We start from the raw sequence: 19,785 nt of genomic DNA, 5'->3' as shown, positions 1-19,785 counted from the left end.
GGGGGATGAAAGGTATACATCCTCCCTTCATTTTAGGTGGGGGGGGTATGGTGCATACAATTATCCCCTCCTACAGTTTGGTCTGTTGAATTGTTTTATTGCATCACAGGCCTACAAATTGTGTGTTTGTTTTGTGATTCTCGTGTTCTTACCAATCGAATTACATAATTACATAAATGAAGGGTATACATCCTCCCTTCATTTTAGGTGGGGGGGGTATGGTGCATACAATCATCCCCTCCTACAGTTTGGTCTGTTGAATTGTTTTATTGCATCACAGGCCTACAAATTGTGTGTTTGTTCTTGTGATTCTCGTGTTCTTACCAATCGAATTACATAATTACATAAATGAAGGGTATACATCTTTAATACAGGCGTGCTTTTAAGCTTTTCGATCTAAGCGATAGTTCGTAAGTATCAGTCAGTAGGCCTAAGTATACATGCAAGTATCGTGGCAACAAGATTACTCTGTAACTGTATGTTTACAGCTTTCAGGTTCACGTAATCAGAAATTACCAATTTGCAAATTGAACAGTTCACATAAGTGGTTGCAAAAATCTCCCCACCCCCACTGAGTGTAATAAAAGCTACGCCCCTGCTTAGAAACACACAGATAGTTTACGAAATTCTCCAGAGATATAAGTTAACATAAAGGTATCTTAGCATGTGACTGTCATGAAATTTATAGTTCTACTCTATTTCAAAACTTTCGAGGGAAACAGCGATTTATACATCTGTCGGATACCACGCTCGCGCTACATTCCTTTCGATGATGTTATCTAATGTTTGAGATACGTTTTTCTTTACTTGTATATTCGGTTACGCCAGCAACAGTGAAACCTTTAAAATTAACACTCCTACGAAAAGTGGGGCCTAATAGGCCCCAGAGCAACTTGGAAGGTTATTAATATTAGGCTAATAAATTTGTATTTAAATGAAATTGCCATTTAAATTTCATTTCATTAAATCAAACTACTTCATTTTATACTTAGTTTTATATTCATTTCATTTAACTACAAAATTATTAGCCTAATATTAATAACCTTTCAAGTTGCTCTGGGGCCCATTAGGCCCCACTTTTCGTAGGAGTGTTAATATTTCATTTAAGTTGTAAATTGACTATTTGTAATTGTACTTTTTATCTTGCACAGTCCTGAAAAGACGACTGTTTGTTTTGAATTTCGCGCAAAGCTACACGATAGCTATCTACATTATCCGTTCCTAATTTAGCAGTGTAAGACTAGAGGGAAGGCAACTAGTAATCACCACCCACCGCCAATTCTTGGGCTACTCTTTTACCAAAGAATACTGAGACTTCCCGTTACATTATAATGCACCCACGGCTGAAAGGGCGAGCATGTTTGGTGTGACGAAGATTCGAACCAACGAGTGCCTAACCACCTGGACATACTGTGCCATGAATGGATGAGCTGGTATTATGACGTGAATCACTAGAGGTAATATTGGAAGAGGAGGGTAGTATTAATAAGGTGCTGTAGGCAGACCAAGGAACGTTTGTATAGCGTGATTAAGTGTCGTTTAAGTATAATAAAATCACATCGAGCTTTTTGCTGTATTTATCGAGAGTAATTCAACTGTTGTCTTACCAGTGACTGAATGGTTAAGTTTTGTTTATTTGTAGATAAACATAAAATTACTCATTGGGCTATCTTTGCTCTGCCTACCACTAGTATCAAAACCCAGTTTCTAGTGTTGTAAGTCTGCAGACATGCCGCTGTGCTACTCGGGGGAGGGCAAATGATTAAGTAATCGAACTAAATATAGATCTCAACTTACATTTACTATTACCACATTATAGTTTTCACTTCTATATTTAATTATGTATCTTAAAGAGTTATTGGATGTTTTCCTACGATTTTTTTTATTTGAGTGAGACAGTTAATATGTGAATGTTTTTTATTCAATAATTAATTTGCATGTGCCATAAAGTTTCGAGTACTTTACAACTAAAAAAAAAATATTTTAAAAGATACTCAATAAACTTACAAACACTTTTATATGTTTGAAACAGCTGTTTATGATGCAAATTACACAACAACCACAAATTATATGTAAAGCTAAAATTGCAACTACACAAGGATATAACATTAAAAGTTTTCTATCAAATGTGATATAACATTAAAAATATAGCAATAACACTGTGTGTTTGATATAAGTATGGCTATTTCCGTTGTTATTTATTTCGGACAAGTCTGCAATTTATTACGTTAGGTATGTTTCGTATTACTATCTCAAATAACCGGATATTTGAATTCGAGCTTAGTAGTTAATTAAATGTTAATATCTATTTTTTTTGTTATTTTCTAACAAGATTTATACACACAATTTCCTTTTTTAAATGCAAATGTATTTTAATATACAAACATGAAACAATACAGTTTATAATAACGATAATTACTAATAGTTATTTGAAATATTGGGTTATATTCAGCACTTTTACAAACTTGCAGACAATATTGAAGCTTATATCCAGTATAGAACTAAATAATTTCTCGACGATCCAAATCCACACCAAGCAAATTAATCCTGAGTTATTATTGTTGCTCAAAGGGCCCGGCATGGCCAGGTGGGTTAAGACATTCGACTCGTAATCTGAAGGTCACGGATTCGAATCACAGTCGCACATGCTCGTACTTTCAGCCGTGGGGGCGTTATAATGTCACGGTAAATCCCATTACTCGTTGGTAAAAGAGTAGTCCAAGAGTTGGCGGTGGGTGGTGATAACTAGCTGCCTTCCCTCTAGTCTTACATTGCTAAATTAGGGACACTAGTGCAGATAGCTCTTGAGTAACTTTGTGTAAAATTAAAAAACAAACAAACAATCATTGTGGCACCTTTCTTAAGATAACGACATCTTTCTTAGCTGGCCTCGCACCATTACAAGCTCACTTCTTCCGGTGAAGATATGTAATGTCCTCGTAGGAATAATAGCGTCCGAAGTAATTCACTGAAGTTGAACGGTTTGTAATGTTCGAAATCTATAACATTCCTGGTCAAATTCTGTAGTTTCCAGATTAATAGACGTTAATATGTTAAAGGACGTATATTTAATTTCTAAAGTTTCACTTATAACTGGTTTTCCCTTTTTAAAGCAATTTAAAGTGAATAATTATGTTTTGAAAAATTCTCTCCATAGAAAAGTAGAAAATAAGAACACTATCGTGAACTAACATTAAGATACATTAATGGTGGCATTCTGCCAAAATAATTTGTTAGAAGCTTTGTGATCCTTTTCATGTTATATACTTAATTTAGTTATTATTTCACTGTGCAATGTAGAAAATTATCATTAAGGGAACTTAGAAACTTTTATTAAATAGTTATATCAATATGTAGCAAAACAAGGAAGATGAGGAATTTCATTGCTACATTTCTGACGAAATTAGACTATTGTTGTAGTGAAATGTAGGGAAAATAACAAGTGTAATGACTAATATGTACAAAATCTCTTCAACACAAATGTAGACAGTACATAAACCTAAAATATCATGGATATATGAAACAACACTAAACACAAAGCAACAGGTTTTTGTATTTTAATATTGTGAACATGTGAAATACAAACTTTTATCAATGAATACTTCCCTTTCTGACATGTTGAATGGTACCACACTTTGCACTGGGAACACTGTACCATTGGTTCATTATTTGGAAAATAAGGTTGCCTACAAACACAATACACTGGCATAATTTTCAACTTACTTGTTGGTGTCTTATCTCTTCTTACTTTCAGTAGAGAAAGGGGTGTCATTTTACTCTTTGAAAAAAATGTCTTCATGTGTTACTCCATCTTACAGTGGTCCCAGAAACAGCTTTGTGGTTGAATGTCGAGACATACAAAAGTAGTCACAGCACCTGCAAAACGACTATAGTCATTAGAACCTACCTGTTTGTGAAACTTTTATAACATCAATGCAGAAGTCACACTATCTGCTTTTGGAGCTGCCGATTTGCTATTTGGTATTCTAGAGTGTCATGCACACAAGTTGTTCCTTGAAAACAATTCATGTTGAATAGTTACCCAGTGGTTGTTGTTAATATTAACAGTATAGATAAATTCTCCTTATGGTGTTCGAATTGCCAAATGGCGAGTATTTGCTGGTGTAAAGACATCAACACACAAAAACTACTCATTTAAAAGGTACTGGCAATGGTTAATATCTTCGATATTTAGTCAAGCTGTGGAAGAGTCTAAAATATTTATTATTTTATGCAAGTTAGTGCACTGACCAACTTGCTTACATGGCAGTGTACTAATCATAATTTCACATTTAGGTTTTATAATAATCACAAAGTCACCATCCTTACCTGTATCACTTTCTCCATCATTTCTTCTTACCCCCTTCACTTGTTACAAGTACCACGTTTTCTCAACATGATAATTTTATGGTGTATTTTTCTCTGTCTACAAAAATAATTAACATTTGCTACACATTACAGCAACATTATCTCTCATAAAAGTTTCCTTTTAATACAAATAACAGTAAAAAACATTCTTTGAACTGGATGTTCAGTACACTGTCATATATGTTAAAATAACTTTGCATGCATACATTGCACAAGGAATTCAGAGTATATGATTGAACTAGCTATTTGAAGGTCAGACAATATTTTTAAGAGTTCCTTTTATTAGTTTTTAATTTATTTTTAAGTCAAAATATTTGATGTTCAATATTTTGCCAACTTAAGTTCTACCCTTTCATCATCCATGATATTAACATCTGTGCGTAGTTGGATGACTTTCATTTATTCTTCTTTATTCTCCTTATTGGAAATTTCTTTATCATCAGTTAAGCCAGTTGCTTTGGTATTAGTTTTTGTGGGTGTTTCTTCAGTACTCTTACTTTTCTCTACTTCTGCTTTCTTTTGTAATTCCAGTTAATGAATTTTAGCCATATACTCTTCTCTGTGTAAACCCTTTTTATTGTAATACATGTGACACATCACATGCTTAAAATTATCCAAGTAAGTTAAATAATACATCTCAAATTTGGGACATACACATCTATGAATGAATTAATTGTTCAATTTAAGATTTGTTACAAGGTTAGGAATAATTTTCCTAGAGGAATTATAATGTACTTAATTTTACTTGTGTTAAAAAAACAACAACATTCAAGTGCAGTTTTATTTGGTTAAATGGAATAATGCTCTTCAATAATACACCACTTTCCTCATGCTTTAATTTCAGTGTCCCTTTTTTTGCAATCTTAACAACTGTATGGTCCTTTCCATGAATGTTCCAGCTTATGGCCTTTTTTTTTGTTGTTGTTGGTAATTCTCCACATATTCTTCTAAGCAATATGTCATGTGGTTCAACCCTTTTCATTTTACTTTTCAAATACTTTTTTGTTTCTCCTAGGCTCTTTCAGTGTTATAAAAACTGTATGGAAAAATATTAGGGACACAGAAACAGACATTTAAGTGATGTACCTATATGGTACAGAATTATAAATAACATATTACTTTAAAGCAGTATTAGCATTTTGTGTTTAGTTATGGATGGACTGTGAAATATCAATTATATTTTATTTTCAGTGGTTGCTTTTAACTGCCTTCCCTTTAAAATAAAATAATATTCAAATGTAATTGTGTAAATAGGTAATCATAATGAGCAAAATTTACCAAAAATATAATATCAAAGAAATGATACATGGCTATATTAAATATTCAGTAAAGCTTTCATATCATGTCATAAATCATTTGTTTTTTTCATTGTTAGAAATACCAAATTCAGGTTTTCACTTTCATCAATATCTTCTATGAGTTGCTTTCCAACTGGCACCCTCATTTGGTTCTGAAACATGAAAAAGAATGCAGTAAAGTTGATTGAGTTGTGTTTCCTGAAATCTATATCACCACATTATTCAATAATTTCTTCCAGCTGTCCTGTTGTACATCAACTTGTTTGCTTAGAGTTAACTTAATAATTCTGTTTGTCCTTTCATCAAGACCATTTGCACGTGTGTGGTATGCAGAAATTATTGTAAACTTAATTCCTACCACTTGAAATATGTACTGATTTATCTAGAAGAATATAATATATTTATATCAATGTAAATGTACACTCACCCAATAAAAACTATTTGGGTTACTTTCTGTAACACTTCTGTTTTATTTCTTTGTCCTTTATAAACAAACCAAAGGATATGCAATAAAGCTAAATTGAACAGTGAGCATGTGCACAGCACTGAGTATCAAGAAAATTTGTGGGCATAATTCCAACTCCTGGTTCCATGTTAACAAACTCTCATTGTTCATCCATTAACACTCATTTGGGGTTTCCATACCTGTCAAAGCATAGTAAAAGGAAATTGTGAAGTTTACCAACTGTTATAATTTGTATGATTTTGTACTCAATTTTAATTACTTACATATTTATTGCAATTGAAAATAACATTGTTATTTATAACAAATGCATATTATATATTATAATTAAAACAAAGCATAAGTATACTTACTTAAAAAATACATCTTTGAAATGTCTGCTAATTTCAGGTGCCATGTTATCACACAGTTGTTTAGCAACAACCCATTTGGTAAAGTTATAAGTACAAGGTAAAATGTACTGATAGGCTTCACGAATGATGCGCAGTGGCCCTATCAAGTCAACTTCAAGGATATTCCATGGTCCAGTTACTTGGATAGGATGAAGGACTAATGCAACTGTCTAACATTTCAAGTCTCTGGCACTTGTGACAGTATTTAATCTATAATAATACTAATATGTTGGATTAGTCAGGGGAATTTATGTTATCACTTGTTAATATATAATATGGAAATCATACCTGAAAAGTACTGATGAAAAGTTGATTTTGTATAAAGTTTTAAACAACAGTATTTACAGGAACACTGGTACTTCTTAATCTATCAAAAGTAAACTAATAGATGTATAATGGCAGATGGACAACTGAGAATACTAAGTGTAAATACAAATGCAAGTTATTTACATAAAGTAATATTTACCTGTTGTTTCACATTTTCAAAACTTCTAATTCAATAAAATCTCTCTGTAATTTTCTTTCTTGATGAGCATAAAACTCTGATGAATGGCATCCACAATGTATTTTCTTCTTCCAAAAAGAACCACCAAGTGGTGTAGTTGACAACCTGCAAAAACAATATTATAAGTTACCATTAAGTTGTCAAAATTAACTACTTGTATTCTTACCCATTATGTGTAAACATGGCATCATTCAAATACTGAAACATTTATTATACAAAAACAAATATACCCTTCATACATGACTAGTAAAATCAGAAGAATTTATTTTGTTACATACAATATGTATTTGAAACCAAGAATGCTACTAGCCCAAGGAAAACACAACGTGACAAGGTATTAAACAATATATACTACTTACCTTTCAATAAAAAGTTTGGCTGTCAGTCTAAAACTAAGTTTCTTGTTTCGATGAAACTTCTGGTGCATGAACACGTCTAGCAAGATAGTATGTTTCATTAAATGTTGAACAGTCCATTGGTAGCAACTTAATGTTTCATTAAATGTTGAACAGTCCATTGGTACCAACTTAATGTTTCATTAAATGTTGAACAGTCCATTGGTACCAACTTAATGTTTCATTAAATGTTGAACAGTCCATTGGTACCAACTTAAAATATGACAGAATGTATATTCAACTCATAGTTTGGTGATGAATTTTGATATTTAAAATATGAAGTATATTAGAAGAAATTTTAAAACTAATATCACTTCACTGAAGATCACAGGAAATATCTTAAAGTTTTGATTAACTTTATATAGAGAAGTCAAATAAAGATTAGCACCAGGTGTGTGTAAAACAAGAACTAGATTTAAAAAAAATAATTTTTGTCTTAATAATAGTGGTTATTGATCAGTATAAAAATGTGAAAAAAATAAACGGAAAAATTTCAAATACAACTACATTTAGTGGCTTATACACTTAGTAAAAAAAAGGTATAAAACTATAAATATTCAATTTATGCATCATATTAGGTGAAGTTCTCAAGACACAATTTAATATTTATAAAAAAAAAAGGTGTTGCCAGAGTTTTGAAATTACTTTAATCAAGTATATTTAATAATAAAATGGCATGATTGTGCAAGTATAAATGTGTCATGGTCAACCCAACTCATGTTACATTTTGTGGCAAACTGATCAAACTATGTTGGTATGAATGCAAGACATCATCATAATATCATCCCCATTTACTCACGTCACAATTGTTTTATGTTAGTTGAAGTTCTTGAGACAAAATTTATAAAGTGTTACTGAAGTTTTAGGCCAAATTGAATGGTTATAATATGTTCAAGCCACCATTGAAATCTTATCCCCTCATGTTTATATGCATGATGTTTTTATTGTATTACACACAATAGGTACATAAATAGGTAACTGGTAAAATAATCTTTTTAATGTGTTTATCATGTTGGTACTAAATTTAAAAGTTGTATGTATTTTCAAGATAAGAGGAAATGACAAATGCTTAAAGTTGGAAATAAGCTAAAGACAATTATTACTGTAAATGATAGGATTGAAACTTGTTACCTTGAGGCACAATGTGGTTGAACAATTAGTTTGTTGAACATGAAAAAAAAAATAGCCAAAGTCTAATTCTCTTAATGATATTGTAGTGGGATTGTTATGTAACTAAACTAGTGTTATTTGTAGTGAAGATCTTTTATATCGAAGACAAGACCATCACTTATAAACTTGCATGTTTGAAAATGCAAGCAGTATTAAAATCTTGTGGTGGTCATAAGGTACTTTATATAAAATCATATAAATATTGAACTTTGGGTCAGTAATATATTTATTCAACAATAAATATAAAAATACCACAAAGTATGATGGGAAAGGTTTACATATTAAGCAATAACTTAGTGACAATTATTTTCCATCAGTAGGCCATTGGATGAATATTACTTTACGAGTTTTTTAAATCTTCAGCCAATCTCTAAGATATTGTAAATCATTAATAGATATATGTCGTATGGTTAACTTCTGCTTTTTAGAAGTTAGTCCAGTTTTTATTAGTCGTGAAGAATGAACTATTACAGCACTACAAGAGACAATAACAGTTGATACAGTATATGAATAACAGTTGATACAGTATATGAATAACAGTTGATACAGTATATGAATAACAGTTGATACAGTATATGAATAACAGTTGATACAGTATATGAATAACAGTTGATACAGTATATGAATAACAGTTGATACAGTATATGAATAAGCTTGTCATTCACAAAAGTGTTTAAAACTTCAAAAAGTTAATAATTCATTTGCCATATTTCATGATCAACTTTTATGCTTACTGTAATAAAATCCTAAAAATCAAATATGTACAAATAATGTCATTCAGAACAATTTTCCTTTAGTTAAACTAAGTTTACTCTGCAATAAAATTCTAAACTTTGTTAAATGACTTTGCAAAGTGTATTTTAACAGACTTCTATAACTTTCCACACAACTAATATGAGATCAATATGTCCATAATTACTGGGACAGTTTTTATCATCTCTATTAAAAAGAAGAGTTACATTAGCTAACTTCCACCACTTTTCAAGGACTGACAAAAAATAGTAGTAAAAAGGCTCACATATCAGATCTTTAACCTCTTTCAAAACTCTTGGGGAAATATTATCTGGCCCAAGAACCTTATTGTTTTATAAAGCTACCAATTTTTTCTTAACCAACTCAGAATTAATGCAATCATCTTGTTTTGATTTTATTTCCATTTATCAACTATTCAAGATGTGGAATACTGTTTAAATATTTGTTAGTAAAAACCAAAGAAAAAGCAAAATTTAATAACTCAGCAAATCCATAATCACCAGACACAAGAATTCCTCTATCGTCCCTCAAGGTCTTACCCCATCTAAAATTCTGTTTACCCTTAATGTATTTAAAGAAATCCTCACTGTTAATTTTTACATTTTTAGTCAATCTTTTCTTATACATTATTTCTGATATCCTGATTTCTTGTTTCATCAATTTTCTTCATCTTCTATTAAAGAAAAACATCATAATATTAAATTAAAGCTTTTCCTTAATTTTATCTCTCAAGCTTTAACTGAAACAAGTTTACAAACAAAACTGCCCTCATAAAATAAATAAACAATAACAAATTTCTATAATAACGAAAGAAATAGCACAAATATTACCTCATATATGTTGCATGAGACACATGATTTTGGAGGATGAGATTTGGCAAACTTATTGTGCATATGTGCTATGGGATGAGATTTGATGGCACACTGCCGATGTGAGGAAGTTTTAGAGTTGAAATAAACCTAATTTTAAAGTAGCTTTAGAATCACTAACATTTCTATCTTCTAATTTTAAACTTTGTTCCTGACAGAAAATTTGCAAACATTTTTTTTCACACTTTAAGGCAATCCTAGCTTTAAACTTTCACAAAATTCTCAAGCTGTTTCTATAAACATTTCAATGATTTAGAATTTAAACCATTAAACTTGTGATTTACCACATAGTGAGTTGAACAAAAGTGGTATATGAATGGTATTTCACTTGTATTAAATCTAAAAGCAAATTAATGCACTGCTGTTAATGTTATTCGTTTTTAAGAGTATTTTTAAATACGTTATTAAAATTGCACAAGTGTAATAATATACATTCTGTTATATGATGATCCATTTTGATTGCAATATTTTATTAATTACTATATTTTCAGTAACAAAAAATGAAGCCATATTTCCAGTGGGCTAATTTCCTTTATGTATTTATTATAGGTAGGCTTCTTAACATAGTTTCAATTTTTGTTGCAGGAATTTATTAAAGTTATGACCATAAGAAAGCCTTGCAGTATCATAGGAAGGACTAGAGTCACAACAGAAAATAAATATGCTTTAACAGCTTTATGAACACTTTATTATTACATACTTCTCCATTTTCAAGAAACCCTTCGTCTTTTTGTATATAGTGGATTTCCAAACAGGTTTGCCATGTCTAACTGTATGGCAGTAAGGCACTTAATAGCTGCAGTGGGCCATTTACCTAAACAACGGTATACAGTTTGCCAATGATCTATTGATATTCTATTTATACTACACTCAAAATATTTTGTACTGATACAAACACACACATATATGTGCTCTACAATTTTAAAACCGTAGTTAAGAATTCATTATATATACTTCTTTTTTTGAGGAAGCTACACACATAAATATATGACTACATAAAGTTTAATTTTTGATAAATAAATACTTTAACAGACAAAGGAATATTTGTAAATCCTTACTCAACAAGTAAGAATATAAATAAGTTCCAAACTCATTCAAAGTGTACTGTCATAGAAATTTAACCTCACAATAATCAGCCTAATATTAATCACCTGTATTTAAAATAAAATTCTAACTTTTTCAGAAATGTTATTGATAATTTAAGAACACTTGTATCATAATACATTCAGAAGCTGTTTCCTGGTAGACTACAGGGTGGCCCGTAAGTCCCTACCCATCCATATGTTATTATGTTATATTCAGTTATGCATGTATTATAAATTTGTTTCTTTTTTTCAGAGAAATATGGCCGATGTAAGCCCATTTACACATTTACATTCACAGAACATGGCGTTGCGTAATATGCAGCGAGAATGAGGGACAGTACACAGATATACTGGATACATAAAATATATGGATGGGTAGGGACTTATGGGCCACCCTGTTTTTCACTCATTACCATAATTTTCAGTGTTGTTAGGTCTCTGAATGACTTGATGATGTTATACCTAAACTTGACAATTCACCATTAATAAATTTATTAAAACTTTTTTCTGCATCTTTTTGATCCTGTAAATGGAAAAGTGTACTGCAATTTCAAATTCAAACCCTAAATACAGTTTCATTAACATCTGTTTAAAATATCTATAAAGTATGTTAACATTGTAAAACTTCAAAGGTATGCTGTTTTTTTTTTTCGATTATACTTAAAAGTACCTTTAGATGGTACAGTAATAATGCCCTTAATAATATTAATTACAAAATGCAAGTACTTGTTACAAATCTACCAAAACAAAAATACTGTTGTAAGTGCATAAATGAAAAATGATTTCTGTTTAGAGGAACTGTAAATATATGTGTTTTATTAAATAAACTTTTATTACTAATACTACAAAAATATAGTGTATTAAAAATTTAATTTTTAATATTTTCTTTCCACCTGACAAGTGGTGTAGGCCTAATAAGTATAAGAAATTTGTATTTTCACTTTCAGAATTTTTGGTCTACACTAAACATGGTGAAATAATAATCCTTTGATCCAAGTTGTGATTTATACTACCACAGAATATTATTAAAACAAAAACAGACTTACCTATTTCAACACGATCTGCAGTTTCATTGTCAACTATTGCTGTGTAAATGATGATATCATCTTTGAAATTCATTTCTTCCATGTTAGTCACCATCTTGCAAAATGATATGAAAAGTGAAGTTTTACCTTGCTAGTCCTGCTTGTAAATGGCTTTACTTTATGAATGTCTGCTTTCAGCACATTTATTTTATGAAAGTTTTCAAGGATTATGCTGAGTGTACTTTAGTTTATGACAAATGTGTTATCTGCAGAAGTAATTTAACTCTGCATGTAAAGAGGAATATGGAAAAGTTTGATTTCTTATCTCTTGTCAAAAGTGATGTTCATACTAACAGCTTCTGAACTAAGGTTTCACCAAATCTTATCTTGATATGGATTGTTGCTGATTGTAATTTATTAGAACTTAGAAGGAAATTTCAAGTATTATGACAGAAGATGAAATACTTCAAATAGGAAGTTTTGTGTTAACCTTAAACTTAACTAACAAATGGTAAACATTCTTGTAGGCAGCAAGTAGTCTGAGAAACGTACTATTCAATAGGAAATGTTAAAGAAATGTACAGGCAATTCTCAAAATATGTTTAACTTAATCTAACTAAATAACATTTTACTTTTGTAGAAGAATTTTCAACAAAGAGTTTGTCAAATTGATGTATTGACATTTATTCGTTCTGCCAAATATAAAACTTCATTACTTTTTAAATAAAATTTGGTATAGTTTGAAATGTGTACATTGATAGTAGTATGAAACAACATTCAGTTGTGTTTTGATTTGTGAATAGGACACACAGCAAGGAATACCAGTAACTGGCAGGCAGGAAGACTAGCCATTGAAGTTAGACTTTACCACCAGTCTCAAGAAATTTATATTAAATCCAGAAATACAGTTGCAAGTGGGGTACACAAATCACTAACTCAATGAATTTTACAGTTAGAATAAAGAATATGACTTTGACACTGAAATTCAAATTCTACTTCAGTATTTAATAACATTTTTAAATAAGCTTACAACATCCTTGGTTTTATTAAAAAGTCCCCATCCTAGCTCCAATCAACTGAGTTGTACAAACACTGATTACTTACATGAAACTTGAGCAAGACATGCTCTCTAGACCTCTCAGGGGAGACATTGGCATGGTTTTTATGAATATCATAAGTTGGCACTTATTTCAGGAGATTGGTAGCACAAAACTATTTCCATTTGACTCTAATTTTGGTAACCTGACTCTTTCTGCATAAAATAACTAACTTTCGAGCCAAAAACATCAGTTCTCATTGGTATCTTTGCAACATTTCAAGTAGTTTACATGTCCACTCACAAGTAGGTCCAACACTTAAATGGATGTTTTTCACAACTCATGTTTCTCAGAGCCAAAAAAATTACTCTAACAATTGGCCATAGTCAAAGACTATGATTATGCTACCTGTTAACATATATCTATCCTCATTTTTTGGGTATCAAACCTACATCAAAGTTCAAACTAATCTCTTATCTAAGGGTATTTTCTAAGTTAATATAAATATCTTTTGTTGCTTTCTCTGTGCTATGCCAATGTCAATAAGTTCATATGGTTCTCATGTCCAGTCTTATATATAGTTTGCATAAACACTTTCACAATGTTTTCTCTGATAAGTTAGCATCATTCTAGGAATAATATAAACCTCTAATATTTCTCACCTCTGACTTCAACATATTCTTGGTATATACTTTTGTTATTAGTTAGGTATCACCAATGCATTAATTAATTCTTGCACAACATTTCATTATAATGGGCTACACATGTTATTCCAGATATATATCTTTCACTTCTTGAAGCACTGAAAATAACAAAAAATACCACAATGATTCACTCTTCCCTCCTTTTAGGAAGTTTGAAATTCTTGGTCTCTTAGCAAGCATACTGTTACAAAATCATGTTATATCAGATTATGTAACCATCTTGATTATAAGCATGTTAAAAAGCTGAAGCTTATAATTTGACATGAAAGTTACCAAGACAATATGAATTTGGGAATTTGTAATTGTTAAAGATTTTGTAACCTTTTTAAAGGATGCAACATCTAATTATTAATTTATTTCTCTGTAGCCTAGCTGCAACTTTTGACAAGAATATAAAGATGAAACTTCTGTGTAATTATGGAAGTATTAAAGATAAAGGAAGCTTTTTTTGTATGTGAAATTGGGGAAAAATGAAACTTTCAAAATAAGTCATAAGTATACACACACATACATATTTATAATTAAAATATGTTGGGTTCTTCCAAATATACATATTGTGAATTTTAATGTTTGATTTAGAAACGTGCCTGAAGTTCTCATTATTTCTTTTCTCATACATGTTATTTTTTGACCCATAGATGTATATTAGTACAATCATATTTCAATTTGTTAGTTATTTTAGTCTCTGATTCAATAAACCTAAATCTAGTGACACTTTCCTAATCTTATTCTAAACCACCACCTGTGAGTACAGTTAAACCTGAAATCTTTCAAGTGTGAAGTTAGTGTTTTATAAACTGAGATTAAGGCTTAACCCATTTTATGCTGTTAGTAAAGAGCTCGTGTTATTTTATCAGCACTAGAATTTATCTTAGTGCCTGCACTTGTTTCTTTATAGTTTTCTTTCTTGCATGTTCTTGACTGTGTGTTGTACAATTTTTGCCTGTTCTTAGAATTTGTAGAAAAACTGATATTTATTTAGGAGGTTACAGAGATTAAGCAAATTAAATTTTAAAGCTTTCAGGTAAAGAAAAGTATTTCCAATACTGACATTAAAAAATCACTTTATGCTAAGAGCAATCAATGCTGATAAAACATGTAAATAATTATAGGACCAAAAGTCTTAAAGTCATTTTTAGGTCATAAACATGTTGAAATTGGCCAAGACAAGAACAGAAGTTTTTAAAAACGGTTTATGGCAGTTGCTACCAACCACTTGCCCTTTCTTTGTTCAACAATTTAAAAATATTAAATTGGGAGTTAGTTGTAGTTACTTTGCAATTACAAAGATGTGTTGTGGTAGTTTTGAGGTAGTTTGAAGTGAAATTAAGAGCTTCAGATTATGAGAACTACTATACTCTGAAAAAGAAAAATGACCTAAACTGAACAAACTTGTTATAAAAAAAACAACAACTTATAAATCTTGGTAGAACACAGATAACCCATTATACAGATTTATGCTTAACAACAATCCAATATTTTATTTGAATTTTTTTCTTTCTAAAACATGAATTTCAGTAAAGTAAAGAAATGATGTCATAAAGGCTTTTTCTGTTGTTTTATTTTGTCACTATCTCTGCTACAGAGGACTACTTTTAGGAATTAACAGCTCATTATGCTTCTTCCTGAATCTAAAATTAAAGAAAAAAAAAAGTCCTATCTGTAACCACCACCAGAATCCAAGGTGGCTGTTTCCAAGTTTCTTGCGTTTTACCTAAATGTCTAACAACACAACCTATTGAATTCTATAGCAATTAAAAGTACAATCCAAAGAGGTCACATCTAAACCAGTAATGTCAATTTCATTACAAACAGTAAATTATACAACTTTTAAAGATTTAGTTGAGGATACTTTAATATAATTTCTGGCAGACAGAAAAATATCTTTATTAATTCAATATGAATATAAACTAAAAATTCGTGAAAGTTGTACATTAAATGTTAGAAAAAGAAAAAAGAGTGGTTACATGAATTGTCCCTATAGATAAGTCAAAAGTTCCACAAACGTACTAAGAACTTTTCACTGTCCCACACAATACCTCACTAACTGTGCTGTTATTACTTGCATTACATCAAATGTTACTTATAATAATATTGGAATATTTTGAGGCATGACAAATATTTTTATAACACTCACCTATTCCCATGATTCAGCATAGTTTCCTGAAAACTCATTAACCTCTTCAGAATGTACTTCGTTAGTTATCAGTAACTTAGTGGTTTGCTGTGTTACAGTGCTGCTACAAATAAAGAATTTGGTGTTATGCAATAAAAATATTTACTTCCATGTTTAATTCAAGAATAACCTAATTCTACTTTTTTTTATATTATTTCTTCAAGCCAGGCTAAATCCTTAATGGTTAAGGTTGCTTAAAACAAAATTGGCATGATCTCTTTTGTAGCATGAAACTCTGTATTTCGGCAGCTTCATTTATCGATGAAGTAAACATTTACAATTGTTGTAGATGTTATTTTATGGTATGTGCTGGTAATTCATGAGAGAGAGATGACCTCTGAAGGTATAGGATATTGGTTGAGTTCCTGACTCAGTATAACATTTCAAGACATGACACCTGTTTTGCAGTAGTTTTCTCATAGTACAGATCATGAAAGGTTAAACTGTAGTGCATAATTTTGACATTTTTTTACTTTCTTGTTTTTACTTCACATGTACCTGCTGATTCAAATAGATGATTGATTTGCTAAACTCATCAGTTTTGGTTGTTGTGCATTTCAACTCTTGAAGTACAAGTACACTTAATATTCTCCATTATGAACTTTTTCCTACCAGGTTTTAGGAAAATACTTTGGTATTTGACCCTAATTAACAGTTTAGTCAGTCCAGCTATATTTTTAAAACCTGTTTTTTACTGAAAGTTTCTACTTTTCTATGCACCAGCATGTTATGTAAGAAATTATAGGAGTCCTTTTTAACTAAGTACATTGTATGGATTTTGATAATGATTTATGATACATAAATTATATTGTATCTTGTTATAGAGAAATCTACATTGTTTATATTTCTAGCTACAGGAAATGCTGATTACATGGAAGAAAGATCTCTACAAATTGTTTTGAAGTTTGACGTGATAAGAGAAGAGAAAGAAGATAACTGTGATGGATCAACAGTGAAAACTGAGATAATTTGTAGATTAAAACTTTTACAGTTGTCTTATTGAAGACAATATGTAGGTGTAATTGTGTCTTTTTCTTCAGATTGATTGGTAATAACATATTTGTTGTCAGAAGCTAAAAAACATTTACTACAAGTTTGCTGCAGTGTTGTGAATAACCTCACTGCAGGTTTTCTTGCAGGATTAAAACTGCTGGTCTGCAGTAATATTGATAGTTCACAGGTGTTTCATTAATAATGCTTCATTAGGACTTTCTACTAGTTATTTATGTAAACCTTGTCAGCTGTTTTAAAAATAACCTGAGATTTTAGATGTTTTTTCTGTTTGTACATATTATGTTGTGAATTAACCGTAATATGTGCATTGGTCTGGTATATCATGTTAAACCCAGTCTGCACCTCCACGACATCATTTCAATTGACTGCTGTCTTTTTTACTATAGCCCTATGGCAGAGTTCTTACTATGAAAAGTTCCATTGTAAGGCTGTAATCTTCCGTCCTGCATTATATAATTTATCAAGTGTACTAGAATGATGATTTATCAGTACTTTTCAACAGTTAAGTTGCACAGAACTCAGTAGGCATTACATCTGTTGTCTAGACTTATACACCTTGAAATGGAATATTATGAACATCCACATCTTTATTATGCTGGATAAAATATACAACAGTTGAAGAGATATGTTGGGGAAGTCACTTGTGTCCTGTCAACCGTTCCAGGAGAATTTCTTCTTGATTATATTGTGTACCGTTGCCACTTACCACTGTGTTCATGGATTATCTTTTGTTACAACATTACACTCTTTACTTACCACATCTAATGTTTAACTTCTTTTAGGTCTGAATTATTCTGGCTATAGTTGGTGGGATTATTACTACAGGATATTGAGGATTTATTTTTAATAATTCCTCTTAAAATTAATAATATACATAATTTTAAAATTTGATCTGTTAACTGTGTTGTGATGCTAATTTTCTTCACAAAGAACAATAATAATAGGGTAATTTAAATGAATTTTGAATGTAGCTCTCTTAAAAAGCAATAACATGAGAACTTTGACCCACCTCTAATGAGATGGGTCATATGATAAACCTCTTCTGAATATTGTCATTTGAACAGTTTGTGAGAAAGAAACTTTCCAACATAACAGCTTCTCTCATTCAATGCTGCCCTCTATATTTGTATTTTTTCACTTGCCACTACCTCATATTTAATATGGTTCTATTGTATCTTCACGTGCAAATAAGCATACAGAAACTGTACACTGATATGAGCATGACATACTCTTCTGATACTCTATGTTATTCAGCTTCTCATTTAAACATTTTCATGTTCAGATGTGGAATTTTGCTCCTATATTTTTTTATTTTCACTTAAGTTTCTATTTTGCATTGTTAATAATTTGAAATAGTTCAACATTTTCATTAAAACTAATTTGAGTAAATGTAACTATATTGTTTTCCTTACTATTTAATTTGGTGAATTGATCTTAACTAAATTGTGAATTCAGAATATCATGTTATGACTACATTGTATATCATTTTTCAGGTTTCAGGTTCTACACCTATGACTGAAAAGGTCTTGACCTTAGTTTGACAAGAGCTTAAACACTACATGAAACAACAGACTTCATCTGAACCTGGACAAGTTCTTCTCTTTTGAAAGACCAGATCTTGATGATGACGATTTGGTAAGCCCTTTTTTTTTCTACATCCTATTTTGTTCAATTGTGTATACTATCTGTGGAAGCAGTCAGGCCTCCCTCAGCCCTGTTTGGACATGATGTCACAATTTTGTTACCTTTTCATTATGTGTCTCATCTCACATGACCTCCATGCTTCCTTTTACACACTGCTCCCACATTGGAATACTTTGTTTTTCTCCTCTCTCCAAATATCATGGTACATGCTGACCAGTTACAGACTTAGTTATACACTAGATCTAACATGCTATATTATTCTCGAATTTCATATTTTTTTCTTTTGTTTATCACCAACCAGATGTCATTTTTTCTAGACTCCCAACACCTAAAGTTTATAATAAAAACTTGGGGAGCTGACCCTGAGTCATAGGTTAGGTTTTCCCATACCAAATTTTCCAGACACTGACTTACCCTAACCTCTCTCCTTTGATGCCTGTCTATCATCTATCTCTTTACTGAGGCTCTTCACTAAGTCCTTTCAATGGACACTTACACAGTCATATTTTCCACATTGGTGCATTTATTCTCCTTGGCCCCCTCTCTCCAAAGATGGTTCCTCTGTTGCTAGAATCTTCTGAGTAGGGATGCACTTTTTCTCGCATGTACCTACCTATAACTTAATTTTATGACCATCAAGTAGCACCATTTTTATACTTATTAATTTCTGGAGACATCCCCGAGTCTCTGGAAGAGTGGATAGAGTCTGCATAATGACATTCTTTCATTTCCTTCTTGGTTTCCAAGTTGTCTTGGACTTCACCTGCCCCTGCTCCCATTATTGTTTTCTCAACCCACACCTTCCCAGTTGTTACCTGTTTCTCTCTTCAGGGTTTTCACAGTAGTTGAATCTATTTCTCACCACAGTAACACAAGCCACCAATGGT

General features: G+C 31.1%; 1 long non-coding RNA gene across 14 annotated transcripts in view; it reads right to left on the bottom strand.

Annotated features, from left to right (window-relative positions):
* Positions 1-19,785, bottom strand: part of LOC143240915 (uncharacterized) — a 45,089-nt gene that overhangs the window by 8,083 nt on the left and 17,221 nt on the right. For 2 of the 14 annotated variants that reach the window (XR_013022042.1, XR_013022031.1), the window contains exons 3-9: positions 16,202-16,304; positions 12,345-12,438; positions 7,386-11,027; positions 6,483-7,131; positions 6,094-6,311; positions 4,330-4,426; positions 3,724-3,876 (exon numbers count right to left, since the gene is read on the bottom strand). This is a non-coding gene — a long non-coding RNA (uncharacterized LOC143240915). Of the gene's footprint in view, positions 1-3,723; positions 3,877-4,329; positions 4,427-4,559; positions 5,819-6,093; positions 6,312-6,482; positions 7,132-7,385; positions 11,028-11,568; positions 12,439-16,201; positions 16,305-19,785 lie in introns of those variants that run through there. The other 12 variants (XR_013022040.1, XR_013022032.1, XR_013022033.1 and 9 more) reach the window with 12 other exon arrangements.

The sequence above is a fragment of the Tachypleus tridentatus genome, chromosome 13, assembly GCF_004210375.1.
Source record: "Tachypleus tridentatus isolate NWPU-2018 chromosome 13, ASM421037v1, whole genome shotgun sequence".
Taxonomy (NCBI): domain Eukaryota; kingdom Metazoa; phylum Arthropoda; class Merostomata; order Xiphosura; family Limulidae; genus Tachypleus; species Tachypleus tridentatus.
The sequence above is the reverse complement of the archived record's forward strand: the minus strand, read 5'-3'. Positions and strand labels throughout refer to the sequence as shown.